At 35.9% G+C, this 14,099-nt stretch overlaps 1 protein-coding gene across 5 annotated transcripts in view; it reads left to right on the top strand.

Annotated features, from left to right (window-relative positions):
- Positions 1 to 14,099, top strand: part of Prp40 (pre-mRNA processing factor 40) — a 406,566-nt gene that overhangs the window by 318,826 nt on the left and 73,641 nt on the right. The window contains exon 24 of one of the 5 annotated variants that reach the window (XR_016548451.1): positions 1,962 to 2,100. The exons of the other annotated variants lie outside the window; for them this stretch is intronic. The gene's annotated coding sequence lies outside the window, so the exon portion shown is untranslated. The remainder of the gene's footprint in view (positions 1 to 1,961; positions 2,101 to 14,099) is intronic. 5 annotated transcript variants of the gene reach the window in all.

The following is a 14,099-nucleotide window of genomic DNA, read 5'->3' as shown; positions in this document are numbered from 1 at the left end:
GACCACTAGTATGGATTCTGCCAAACTCGATCATCTGCAGTCGATCTCTTAGCCTACATCACCCACTGCTGGAAAGGTTCTGATGAATGTGTTGTCATCATTGACATTTCCAGGACTTTTAATCATGCAGCAAATTGCCTACCTTCCACCATCTGTAATTGGACAGCCAGCTTTCTTTCTTTGGTCATTCATTATTTGTCATGGTGGTTGAGTGGCACCCACTCTTCAAGCTTTGTCACCAATGTTGGAGTACCTCAGGGTTCTTTACTATTACCCACTTTCTTTCTCATAGACATAAACAGCATACTCTCAATCACCACTAATCTTATCCCTAGCTTCGTCATTGATAGTTTACTCCATTCATTTTTCTCTTTCAACAAACCATGTAGTCCTTGGACATCCTAATCTTCAAGATCATTTACAGCCAGTCCTTAAACTCTGATCTTCATACTATCCTTTAATGGGGAGAGGATAACCTGGCCACTGTCAGTGCCATCAGAATGTAGTCCTGCCTTTTCCCTCATAAAAGGGGCTTAGCTTACATTCCCTTACCCAGATCAGATCTCTCCTTCGACTGACATTTACCTCCACCTCTAAAAAATTAGGCATTCTCTTCCATTCATGATTCATGATACTTAGATACAAATCCCATCCTTAGATACTGTTCATGTTTGAGGTGTACTCCTTAAAAATTCTCAGTGCTGTCCAGAGGAGAGCAATGTGGCTCATAGGTGATCTCAATTTTGCTTACTGCAACTGCTTTCTCATAAATGCACTGTTTCTGCTCTGTTGCAAAAGATACTAAACCTGTTTCTCCTCTTCCCTGTTCACTGCTATTCTCTGGAACGGCTTTCCTTTTTAAAAAAAAAAAAAAAACTCCCAACAGATTTTCTCGAACCAAGACATCAAGAAATGGTCAGCAGTATATTTTGTAATTTTGTGCATAAATGTAAGTGTGTCAAAAATATCTCTAAAGCACTGATTCCATGTGGAAAGGTTTATATATGTATAGCAGATGCTAGTTTTCAAATAACAAGAATTTAAGATTAGTTGTTCAAATATATGAAAACATTGCATCAGAAATGTAAGCATGAGAAACACTCATAGCATTTCTTTCATTTTGTCATTTCCAAATAAAATGACCAAATTGTAAGACATGGTTAAGTAAGTTAGTGTGATACAAAGAAAATTTGTATTATTGATGAGGATTGTTTGCACAAAACCAGGGAATGATAAAATTTATCATTTGATTATCTTCAGTATAATCTGATATCTTGTCAAAAGTCAGCTGATGCATGTATATATTATTATTATTAAGTGACACCTTCAGGGAATCCAAAGACTCATTGAGGGAGGACACCTACTCCACCACTCAATTCACTAACTACAATGAGCTGCACCTACCAGCATCTACACCAACACCACAACTAGTATTTCCACAAACATCCATGCCCACTGCAGGATTCGAACCCGCAGCCTTTTGGCTGGAGAGCAGATATGCTAACTATTCGGCCAACCAGGCTGAGGTTGTAGGAAGAAGTTCTGTTTATTAATATTTCTGCTAAGTTTCTCTAAATCAGATTGTAGCATCTGCACTTGGTCTGATTAAAATAGGTTCTGTGCACTCAGAGAAACCAAAGATGAGTATATTGGTTTTACCAACTAATCCCACCCTCTGCCAATTTATTTCCCTCTATACTGGGCTCCAAGATATTAATTTATTCAATAATTTGTTAGATTTATTTGCCAGTATTGTGCTGCAGTGCATTTTCTTATACTCTAATTTAGGCATTCTGAATATTCTTGTTCTGTTAATGGTCAGTATAATTTAAAGTTTTAATCAGTAAATTTTTAATATCATGAATATGCAACATTAAGCCAAAGGATATAATGCAAAATAATGTTGATCTTTTATTATTATTATTTCTGAGCAACTGTTTAAATAGGGAACCTTCCTTTAGGCATTGGCTTATTCTTTTGGAGTTTGTGTTCTGGAAAAGGCAAATACCTTAATTGAAGAATTCACTTCGTTCCACATTTTTTCCTCAACATATTCAAATAATGACCACAGCTGTAGTCTTTTTTGCTGGACATTATATGGTAGGTTAGTTTATTCATGTCTTCTTGTATTGGTGAAAAAATATTTTAGTCATCTCATCAAAATTAGGCTTATATTAGTTTAAATTTTTTTTAAAAAAAATATGATGAAACAAGTAAAGGTAAAATTAGTGTTTTTGAAAGCATACTATTTTTCCTCTTGGAATTTGTCTGAATTCCAGCATTATCTAGATATGCTAGTCAAATAATTAAAAAAGCATAATGTTTATATTGCTAAATGCTGTCATATTTAATCATTTAATGTAGTCATTTGATTTAACCAATTAGCAGGTGCTTACATGAATATTGCCTTACTAATCAATGTTTTTCAGATGTGACTCATGAACATTGTTCATAAACTTATAAAAGCTTTCCTGTTTGAAAATATTCTTGTTCTGTTGATTTACAGTTTCTAAAATAGAGGTATAACTTAGAAGCGATAATAATATTATGATGATCCTTCATCAGAATGAAAAATCATTTTAATTGTGTTGTTAATTATAAAGATATGCTTCACTTCTACTTCAACCACCATCTACTTTTTATGACATTCAGGTTTTTGCAGGTAAACTTAACAGTGTGTAATAGGATTTCTCATGAATTTTGGATTATTATTTAAAAGCTCCAGAGTTGGTCCATATTTTGACCAATTTGTGTTTCATTTTCACTCTTACTCATTTTTACAAAATTTTAAAATTGGTGTAGATTAATCATTAATAGCTAAATGTCTTTTAATTTTTAAGGAACTTTATAACATATTGTTGTATATTTGATACTTTGGTATGATTAGTTAAGGTATAATTCTTGTATCTTAACTGAATTTTTATGCAGTTTGGCAAAAAGCAGATTGATATGAGATGTGAAAGAAATACTCACAAAAATTGTAAATAGATAGTGAATTAAATGTTACTGAATTAAACTAACAATTGAAGATTGGGATCAAAAAGAAGACGTCAAAATGACTGTCAAAGTGCCTTAGTAAGGAATGTGGTTGCCTCTCATAGCAATACAGCCATTGCTCCTGCAAAACTCTCCAAATCCCTCAAGGTTTGGGGAAGGAGGATTGAGAGCAGTGACATTTCTACCTAGAGCATCCCAGACATGCTCAACAGGGTTAGGAGACCTGGCTGGCCAGTCCATATGTATGATAACGTAAAAGATATTGATCCACAAGCTTTGCTTGATGAGGATGAGCATTATCACCTTGAAGGATAAATGTCTCCCCTGCTACACCCTCATATAGACAAACAAAGGGTCCTGGATCTTGTTGCAGGCAGGCATTCATGGTTCTGCTAGGAAACATACAGGTTGGCACATCCACTCAACAAGATGCCTCCCCAAACCATCACACTGACCACCATAAGTGTCCCTTTCACAAATGTTAGAGGAACATATCCCTGGTTCTCTCTAGATCAGAACATGCCTGATATTCCTTTGCATTATTATTATTATCATCATCTCCATGGAATCAAGAGACTCATTGTGGGTGGTCCCACTCTCACACGCACAGCTCATCATACCTTGACTTAAATGTATTCAGTGTCCCTGCACTCACCACACTCTCAGACAATGCATTCCAATCACCCACCACTCTCCACGTAACAAATATACTTCTCACAACCTTGCTCACACCCACTTTATACAGCTTCCAGGGATGGCCTCTCATTTTCCCCTGTCTCCAGATATGCTATGAAAAATCTAAATCCATGTTAATCTGGTAATTATCCCTCACCAATTATACATCTTGATCATGTCTCTCCTCTTCCTTCTGTCCACTAGTTTCTGTAATTTGCATTCTCTCAGTATGTCCTCACATTCCAGAGACTAGAAACCAAACTAGGTCAATTGTCTCTAAACCCTTTCCAACCTCTCATCATCTTTTTGAAAACCTGGCAACGAAATCTGTGTGCACAGTAATCCACATGTCAGTGTTTTCTGCATTATTCCTATAATCTGCTATGTCATCCTCACAATTTTTAGCAAAATGTCTACAAAATTTCAAGTCCTTATCTACCACAAAATCCTTCTCACCTCCACCAAAATATCCCCACCAATCCTCTGCATCCCATCTCTGCTTCCCAAATTTAAAAACCTTACACTTTGCAACATTAAACTGACATCCCCACACACTCACATGCTCAGTCTATTTAGGTCCTCTTGCAGAGTTACAACATCTCCTCTAATTCTCGTAACTCTTCCCAACTTTGTAACATCTGCAAAAAACTGTATATCACCATTTTAAACCCTTTCCAATGTCATTTACATACAAATTAAACAACAATGGCTCCAAAACAGAGACATGCCCCTAGTGACTTTCCTCTTCTGGGATATTATCCCCCCCCCCACATACACACAGTCTGCTGATACTTATCAGACAGCCAGTCTTCCAATTCAGTAATCTACTATTCACTGCATTAGTGCAGCGAATCAGCTTGAAAAAAGATCTTCAAACTGTGGCCCGAAATGAGAGTATTCATTATTTTTATTTTTATTTTTTTTCCCCAGAGTCTGCCACACAGATGCAAGTTACACAGCTTTTACAATTTTTTTTTTCTTTTTTCCTGCAGGTGTCATTATAAAAGACATGAAGTGCAGGTTTTTATAAATGCCTCATCTGTTACAATTTAACTACTAGTTTGTCATTTGGAAAATCTTGGGATTGGTTCGAGGTTATATTGCGAGTGATCATGTAATTTAGCACTTGTGTAAAATTAGTGGTTTTTTATCTGTTTTATTTTTTTTTCCTTAGAAAATTAGTGTATTAGTATAGATTTTTGTGTTTTTAGAGTACTTAGTATCTTTATAACATTTTTATTGTGATATTGTCAGCATGGTATCAACGCAATGAATAATGACGGCAAAGACTATGTTGTCTGGCAATTTGAATTTGCAGGATTTTATTCAGCATGTGAAACGTATTCATCAAGAAAATTAAAGAAAATGTGGAAGGAAATTGAAACTGGAAAGTATGTATTAAGTGTTTCAAAAGTGAGTGTGTGTTAGGTGACGAGAATGCAACAAATACCGACAGTAAGATGTAAAATGATGTTATTAATGTTGAATGTGGGCTGTGGAAGAGAATGAAATGGATATTAATAAAGAAATAATGTGCTTAAATGTTACCCTTTATAGGACAAAGTGCAACATTGAAGAATTGCAGAAGTGGCAAGAGTTAAGCAGGGCTGAAAAAAGAAAGAAGCAGGTGATCCAAAGGAATAATAAAGATCGATTAAATAAACAAGAAAAACAAGTGACAGAGAAAATTATGTATGGAGACTCGATGATCAGAGGAGTACTTAACGAAAGTGTGATAAAATCATGCTTCCTGGGTGCCAAAAATTCACAATAGCCATGCCATCTGAATGCAAAAAAAGGTAAGTTGAAGGAAATGATTGTCTTGGTTGGTACAAATGATTTGAGAGGCGAGAAGTATTCTATGAGGAAGGATATAATTGAGTTGTTAGAAGAGCCAAACTTGAAGCGCAAGAAGGTGAAGATTTTAAGTCTCCTGCAATGCTATGATAGAGGTGAACTGAGGAGCACACTGATCCAGTGTCCTCCTCCTCAATTCACGAAAGAGTCTATATGTAGATTGTGCAAAAGGAATGATGTAGAATTTGTGAATCTCTGTTTGACAGAAGGATTTGTACAATGCTGATGGAGTGCATCTAAATGGTTTTGGTGTTAGGTGTCTGGAGAGAGAGAGAACTTTGTTCACCAAGCATGCTAAAGTGCAAATTCAGGGAAACTTAAGCAATTAGGATGGAAGCAAGTGAGATTGTATGAAGACAGCCCATGAAGTGAGTGAGTGTGAGAATGATCAAGTGAGGAATCTAGTCTCTCAAGCAAAAATACTGCATAGGGTAGTCAATTCAGAAAGTAAAGGTGGGTTTTGGCATTGGTTAGCAAGTCTCACTAATGCCTATAACTTTTGGTGACGTTGTTGCACTAACCAATGCCAAAACCCACCTTTACTTTCTGAATTGACTATCCTATGCAGTATTTTTGCTTGAGAGACTAGATTCCTCACTTGATCATTCTCATACCCACTCACTTCATGGACTGTCTTCATACAATCTCACTTACTAAACCCTTCACAGAGTTTGAATGTGAAGGGTTTAGTAATTTCAGGGAAGGTAGGATGGAGGGTAGGAGTACTGCTGATGTTAGCAGATGAATTGCAGCCAAAAAGAATAGGAGACAGACAGGAGGATGGCTGTTCATTTGAAACAATCTAGTGTGAGATTAAGGCCAGCAAGACAAAATATACAGTTGGTTGTTGCTATAGGTCAGGGAGTTCCACAGATGATCTGGATGACATGCATTGCCAAATTAGTACAATGAGTACAGGTCAAGTGATTATTATGGGGGGGCTTCAACTATGGAGATATAGACTGGAAGGAAGAAAGATCACATGGCAGGAAGGAAATTACAGCTGCTAAGAGATAATTACTTAAGGCATCATGTGATGGAGGGGACTAGGGGTGGGAAAGTATTGGACCTGGTCATAGGATCAGAAGCGCTATCCATAATCAAGCTGACAGCATTGCCTCTAATTGATGAAAGTGATCATGTAGTCTTGACTTGGGAGATTGTAAAACATAAGGAATATTTTGTCAAGGGATATTTGTGAACAACAAAGCAGGTGATAATGGCATGCTTAGGAAGAAGCTTAAATTTGTACCATGGCATAAAACTCTGCAGGGTAAGGATAAAGTAGTGCATGGGATATAATTAAAGGTCATTAGAGGAAGCAGTATCAAATTGTATACCTAGGGTAAGAAGGGTTAATTGGGCAGGAATTAGATGGATGAGAAAGATCATTAAACACAAACTGCAGAAGGAGAAAATGCTGGGGGGGGGCAGAAATATACAGAGAAAGGTGACCAGCATAGCAAGGAAGGCAAAATTAGATTATGAGAAGAATCTAGCCAAGCAGGCAAAGGAAATCCCAAAGAGTTCTTTCATTATGTGGCAAGTAAGAGGAAGAATGACTATGAAGATTAACCTTAATGATTGGCGATGGTCACGAGGAGACGGAAGCAGGTAAAATAATCAAATTACTGAGTGACCACTTTGCAAGGGTATATCATCCTAGTGAGGTTACTGCTTTAATCTATGTGACAGACATTGATGTGGGAACAGAGGTGGATGAATTGGAGGTTCTTAGGATATTGCAGCATTTCAATGTAAATACAGCTGTGGGATTAGATGGGATATCAGCTAAGGTTTTAAGAGAATGTGCAAGGGAACTGGCAATGCCTATGACTAGGCTCTTTAATTCTCAGCTCTGGTAGAGTTCCAAGAGAGTGGAAAGAGGACAAAATAATTCCTTTGCATAAGGGAGGTTCTAAGACTGCAGTATAAAATTATAGACCAATCAGTATCTCATGGAAATGCTACAAGATGATTTTGGATTTTGCAAAGGCATTTGACAAAATACCACATGCAACTCTGTTATGCAAATTGGAAGAAATGGGGATGGATGACACTGGTTAACTGGATAAGAGAGTTGCTGCTGGTCAGAATCGAGCAAAAACAGGTTTTCTGACTCCATGGAGGTGCCCGTATAATAATGATATCAAAATCCTTTGCAAAATCTAAATATATTACTATATTATGCACCCCCCTTGTCCAGTATATTTGTCACCTTGTTATAATAAGTAAGCACATTGCTTAAACACAATCTTCCTTTACCAAACTGATGCTATCCATTAAAGCGAATTCTACTACTGTCTACCCATTTCTGAATCCTTGTCCTCATTAGCTTCTCCAACATCTTGACCACAACTCCAGGCAAGCAAAATTGGCCTATAATTCGAAGCCCTAGTCTTATCACTTCCTTTATGAACCAGAACAATTTTGCCACCTTTCCATTTCTTTGGAACCTGGGCTAATCGAAGACTAATGCTAAAGTGACTAGTGGTGTGCTGAAAGGTTCAGTCCTGGGACCATTGCTGTTTAATTTGTACATAAATGATATAGGAAATAACCTGAAAGGAAATATTCAGTTTGCTGATGATGCAAAATTAGGTAGAGTAATAATTAATCAAGGTGATGTGGAGAGAGCTTGCAGGACGATTTAAATAGGCTATCAGCATGGGTGTCAGTTTAATATCAAGAAATGTAAAGTTATGCATTTTGGGATAAATGGGTTACAAGTTGTTTATCACATTGATAGTGCTGTGCTCCAGAAAGAGATGAAGCTAGAGATTTAGGAGTGGTGATAGACAGATAGTTCAAGTTTAGAGAACATATTGCTAAGGTAGCCCATAAGATTACTTGGCTATTGAAGAATACATTAACAAATAGAGATAAGGAAGCTGTTATTCCTCTTGATAAGGCCTTGATATGTCTACATCTGGATTACTGTGCTTGTCTGGTCCCTCCTGGGTTTCTTGAGAATGAGGAAGCAGTGAAGAGGATTCAGAGGTGAGTGGCCTGTGGAATGTTCCCTGTGAGGATGGATTGAAGGTGTGTGGATTGCAGAAGTTGGTTGATAAGAGAAAAAGAGGAGATATGATAGAAACATTTAAGTTGCTTAAAGGGGTTTATAGGACAGATGCAGGGGAAATGTTTCAGCACTTGGCTGGAGGGACCAGAACAAGAGGGTCATCCCTGGAAGTTGAATAAAGGTCTGGTTAGTAGCAGTGTGAGGACTAGATTTTTTGCTTGGGAGTTGTGAATGAGTAGAATGGGTTGCCAAAGTCAGTTGTGAGTGCTTTGTTAATGGGTTGAAGGAGGGTATGATAGATTGGATCTCCCGCTGGAAGTCTTTCAACTCCATGGAGGTGCCCATATAATAACAATAACGATACCAAAAGCCTTTGCAAAATCTAAATATATTACCATATCATGCATCCCCCCTTGTCCAGTATATACGTCACCTTGCTATAATAAGTAAGCACATTGCTTAAACACAATCTTCCTTTACCAAACTGATGCTATCCATTAAAGAGAATTCCACTGCTGTCTACCCAGTTCTGAATCCTTGTCCTCATTAGTTTCTCCAATATCTTGACCACAACTCCAGGCAAGCAAATTGGCCTATAATTCGAAGCCTTAGTCTTATCACTTCCTTTATGAAGCAGAACAATTTTGCCATCTTTCCATTCCTTTGGAACCTGGGCTAATTGAAGACTAATGCTAAAAAATGTAAGATAAAGCTGTTGTTAACTCCCTGGAACATTCCCTGAAGATACGTGGTGATATACCATCAATTCCCATGTCCTTATTGACATCAAGTTGACTCATTTCCTCATATACCCCTGCTCACTCACCATAATTGGATTCTCCCTCATTTCCACTGCTCTCAAGTTCTGCATTACGTTACAATCACAAGAATGACACTTAAAAAAATCCCTAGGATTTCTTTTAGCATCATTTGCTAACTGCTGCTCATACCACACTTTTACGATTCTTACTAAGTCACCTTCCTTGCTTGCTCTTTTTTACTCTTCATGTAACTGATTATCTCCACTCATCTTGTGCTGTCTTCACAATGCCTTTTCTTCCAGATTGCATTCTTCACCTCATTAGTCATCTCTTCATTCCTTCAATTTGTAGAGAGAATCAAAGACGTTATCATCCCTCTTAATATCTGTGAAAGGGACACTAATGGTGGAGATAATGTGATGGTTTTGGAGGTATATCGTTGGGTGTGCACACCAACCTGTATATGCTTTCTAGCAGAACCATGAATGCTACAGCTTATGTAGATGAGGTCTTGGACTCCTATGTTTGTCTGTATGTATGTGGGTGGGCGGGTGGGTGCAATAGGGAACAATGAAATGGGGAAAAAAATTTTTGTTAACCTGTCTAACCCTCTCAAAAGTTACATATCAAGACCTTGATAAACAGCAGCAGTATTGAGAACTTTGTTACAAGTTTCACCAAAAATTGAAGGTGTGATTTTTAAAGGTCTGCAACTAGTGTTAAGAGTTGCATAATTTTCCAGAGTGAAGACATTATGACTAATCTGCCAAATTCCATCATATTTGAAAATTTTCTGAAGATTTGATATTCTAAAGATTAAATAATTCCTTATTTTAATTATTTTTATTTCTGTTGTTTCCTTTCCTAAATCAAATAATATAATAGTTATTTTATATATTATAATTATTATTTTATTTTAATATAATAAGAGTTCTAAAGTATTGGGGCATGCTGTTATCACTTCTTGGCCCTGTTGGATTTGCATGATTTATAAAAACATGTAGTTTGAAATATAATTCTTTTGTGATTCAAAAAATACGAATACTCTCTCATAAAAAGGTGGGGGGGGGGGGAGCGATCGTGCATGTTCTTATTTTGAAATTATCTGTCGTTTTTCTCATTCAAATGATGTTTTATTAGTTTCAGAGGTCATTATTGGGCTGTTTAATTAAAAAAAATAAACAGATATTTGGAAAAGTATAAATAGTAAAGCTGAGAGAAAAGTTCAGCAAAGAGTTTCAAAATTCAGTGCTCTGATACTAATACCTTCCCTACTATTTCTTCAATTTCAGATTTATGTTTGGTGTAGCATTACTGATGAATATCTTTACACTACTTTCTGTTTCTTGCATATTATCTGCCAGTAAAAATTCCTTTTAGAAAAATCTATTATAATATACATAAAATTTTCCTATGAAAATAACAGTGTTTTTCATTTGGGAGTCACTATCCTCAGTGCTCTGTAGTAGTTGCAAACAAGGAAAAAATGTTTTTGTCTTAAATACTCTTATTAGAATGATTCTCTTTTAATAAAATAAAATATTGGATGAATATATCACTTGTTTGTTTGAAAATATAGCAAAAGCAATAAACATAAGCAATGAATTTTGTTTGCATTATTATAGACTTGCAAATGAACAAATCATTGATTCCCCTTTTGAAAAAAAATTTTTTTAATTTGATTTTTTCTTCAAAGAAAGATAAAATCTTAAGTGACAATTACAAGGTTGTTGTGAAGTAATTATGTGTTGATTTGATTGTTTTTCTCCCATCATTGTTCTTGTTCAATTGTATATACCAGGGGTGTTCAACCCGTCGATCGCAAAGCGATTTTTGGTCGATCTCTTGTGTATTCCTCCTTGCTGACAAATTTATTTAAATCTGAAAACATAATATTTTATTTATCATTATTTTGTATTATTTTTAATTCGCTTTAAGTGTATTGCTATTGTTTATTTATTTTTCTTTAAAATTGTCAAATCAGTAATTTTCTTATAAGTCTGGGTAAATGAATTAATTTGGATCAGTGGAAGTCGAACAGCGAGCCGAGTGAATACGATTATAAGTAAAGTGTAAAAACTCGATTGGGGGGGGGGAATAAAACTCGATTATAGCTTAAATATTAAATATTTCAAAGCATATTACATCGATTTTTTACTTAGGTTAAGTCCCATGTGAATATTGAAAAAAATAAACTTTGTTTGTCTCGGTATAGTTTGTATTAGATGCTTTTGTAAATCTCTTTTTGAAGCTAACTCTATATACTGATTTAATAAGAATATGTTAGAGGTTAAAAATAAAGGCAATGTTTTTGTCGCTGAAGCTGTACATGGCGGCATTAGAAAGATTGTTATTGAAACTTGTATATATGAGAAAGGCTTGCAGGCTCTAAGTGTAAACATCTCAGAAGTCAGTTAGAAAGAGTTCAAACAACTTTCCAATGGCCAGCAACTTACAATCGTAAGAAAGCGGAGGAGAACAAAAAGGCGTGCCAAACTTGAAACTTAAGATGATGAAAGACTCATACCAATTCTTTGGGGGGTTGCCAAACTTCATGCGAGGTCTCAGAGGAGGCCTAATAAAAAGGGACTGAAGCAAGCAGAAGGGATCCCGGTTCCAGAATTGCTGTCAGAGAGGAGGCCACCCAATCCAGAGCCGCCATCAGAGAGACTGCCCGGATCCACGTTGCTTGAGAGAGGAGCTTCTCGGTTCGAGACGTTGCTAGAGAGAGAGAGAGACTACTTCTAGGCCTCAGCCAGTTTCAAATTGCCGAAAGGAAGAGTTCCAATTGCTGGAGAAAAATTTCCAGGCCAGGTTAATGTCAGACATTCGCCAGTGTGTTGCGTTTTCATTACAATTTGATGAATCAAACGACTTCACTGATATTGCTCAGTTAATGGTATTTATTTGCATGGTATTTCAAGATTATTCAAGTAAAGAAGAACTTTTGAAAATTATACCATTATTGGGAAGGACTAGGGGAGAAGGCATTTTTTTCGGCATTTGATGAATTTGTGAAACAACACAAACTTCCGCTTTTTTAAACTTGTGTCTATTACTACTGATGGTGCTCCTACAATGATAGGTAATAAATCAGGCTTCATTTCATTATGTAAAAACGATGACAAATGTCCAGATTTTTTAACGTACCACTGTATTATTCATCAACAAGTACTGTGTAGTAAAAGATTAAACACAAAAATATGTTTTGGATATTACATTTAAAATTGTAAATTCTGCTCAAGGAAAAGCTCTGCAATGACAGTTATTTTAATTACAGGCAGATGATGATAGGGAACTTCTGTCGTACAATGTTTGCTGGCTCAGCAGAAGTCAATTTTTAGGAAGATTTCTTGTATTAATTAACGACATAAAAAATTTTCTTGATGAAAAAGGAGATATTTATCCACAATTGAGTGATAAAAGATGGTTATTACACTTATCATTTTTAGTAGATTTCTATACGAAATTAAGCAATTTAAATTTAGTACAAGGTAGAGATAAAAATTTAATTGACATGTTAAGTTCAATAAAAACTTTCCAACAATACTTACTTTTATTAAAGAAATATAAATGACTGCGAATTTAGACATCTCCCATATTCATTAAAATTTTTTGAACAAAATCAAGAAATGCTTCACTATGATTTAAAAGAATATATTCGTGAAATAGAATTAGTTGAGGAAGAAATAAATTCAAGATTTAAATAAAACTGAAATGATTGTATCTTTTATCAGTAATCCATTTCATGAAAACTTGAACATCACAGAAATTTCAAATAAAATTAGTGGGCTGATTAATATAAACCAAGCTGAAGTAGAACTTGAGATAATAAACATTCAGAATAGTTTACATTTAAAATCAATAAACAGTGAAGTCATTTGGAAGTATGCACATGAAAAAATTCCCAATATTAACTGATATTGCGCGAAAAATTCTGTCGTGTTTTGGATTGACATACTTGTCAGAATCCGCTTTTTCAAATATGACCGTCATAAAAAATCAATTAAGAAACCAAATTACAAATGATCATTTGGATGAAATTAAGGGGATAAAAATCCCTTATTATTTTACAGCCAGTATGCGAAACTCTAAGATTGAAAACTACGATCTAAGAGTTTTGCCGAAGAACTATCAGCAAATCCAAGCGTAAGTGACCATCTGGTAGTACAACACCAAGGCAACTCGAAGCAAAGGTGGGGCAAGCTCCACCTTTGCTTCGAGGCATGAAACTCTTAGATCGTAGTTTTCGATCTTAGAGTTTCGCATACTGGCTGTAAAATAATAAGGGATTTTTATCCCCTTAATTTAATTAACTTCGTCAGAAAAAATTGCCGCTTGGCTTTTCATCTTAGTTATAATATAATATAATATAATATATGGGCACACCTTTCTGGCATTCGTATAGTGAAGGTATGTAAGTTCTTTTCACCTAAACTTTGATGTCATCCAGGTCTAGCTACTCACCGATGAGACCTCAAAAAAGGTTGAAACCGGTCTGGGTAGTGACCTCTCCTCATAATGTAAAGCAGTATTACATCTCCTAGGAGCTGTGTTTTCACATTATGAGAAAATATCAAGGATAGTGAGGGAGTGTGCTCCACCTTTGCATCGAGTTGCCTTGGTGTTGTGCTACCCAATGGTCACTTACGCATGGATTTGCCGATAGTTCTTCGGCATGAAACTCGTAGATCGTAGTTTTCGATCTTAGAAGTTCGCGTACTGGCTGTAAAATAATAAGGGATTTTTATCCCCTTAATTTAATTAACTTCGCCAGAAAAAAAAAA

This window comes from Typopeltis vanoorti, chromosome 6 (assembly GCF_054136105.1).
Source record: "Typopeltis vanoorti isolate ZY-2024b chromosome 6, IOZ_Tvanoo_1.0, whole genome shotgun sequence".
In the NCBI taxonomy this organism is placed as follows: domain Eukaryota; kingdom Metazoa; phylum Arthropoda; class Arachnida; order Uropygi; family Thelyphonidae; genus Typopeltis; species Typopeltis vanoorti.
Note: the sequence above shows the minus strand (reverse complement) of the source record. Positions and strands in the feature narration are given on the sequence as shown.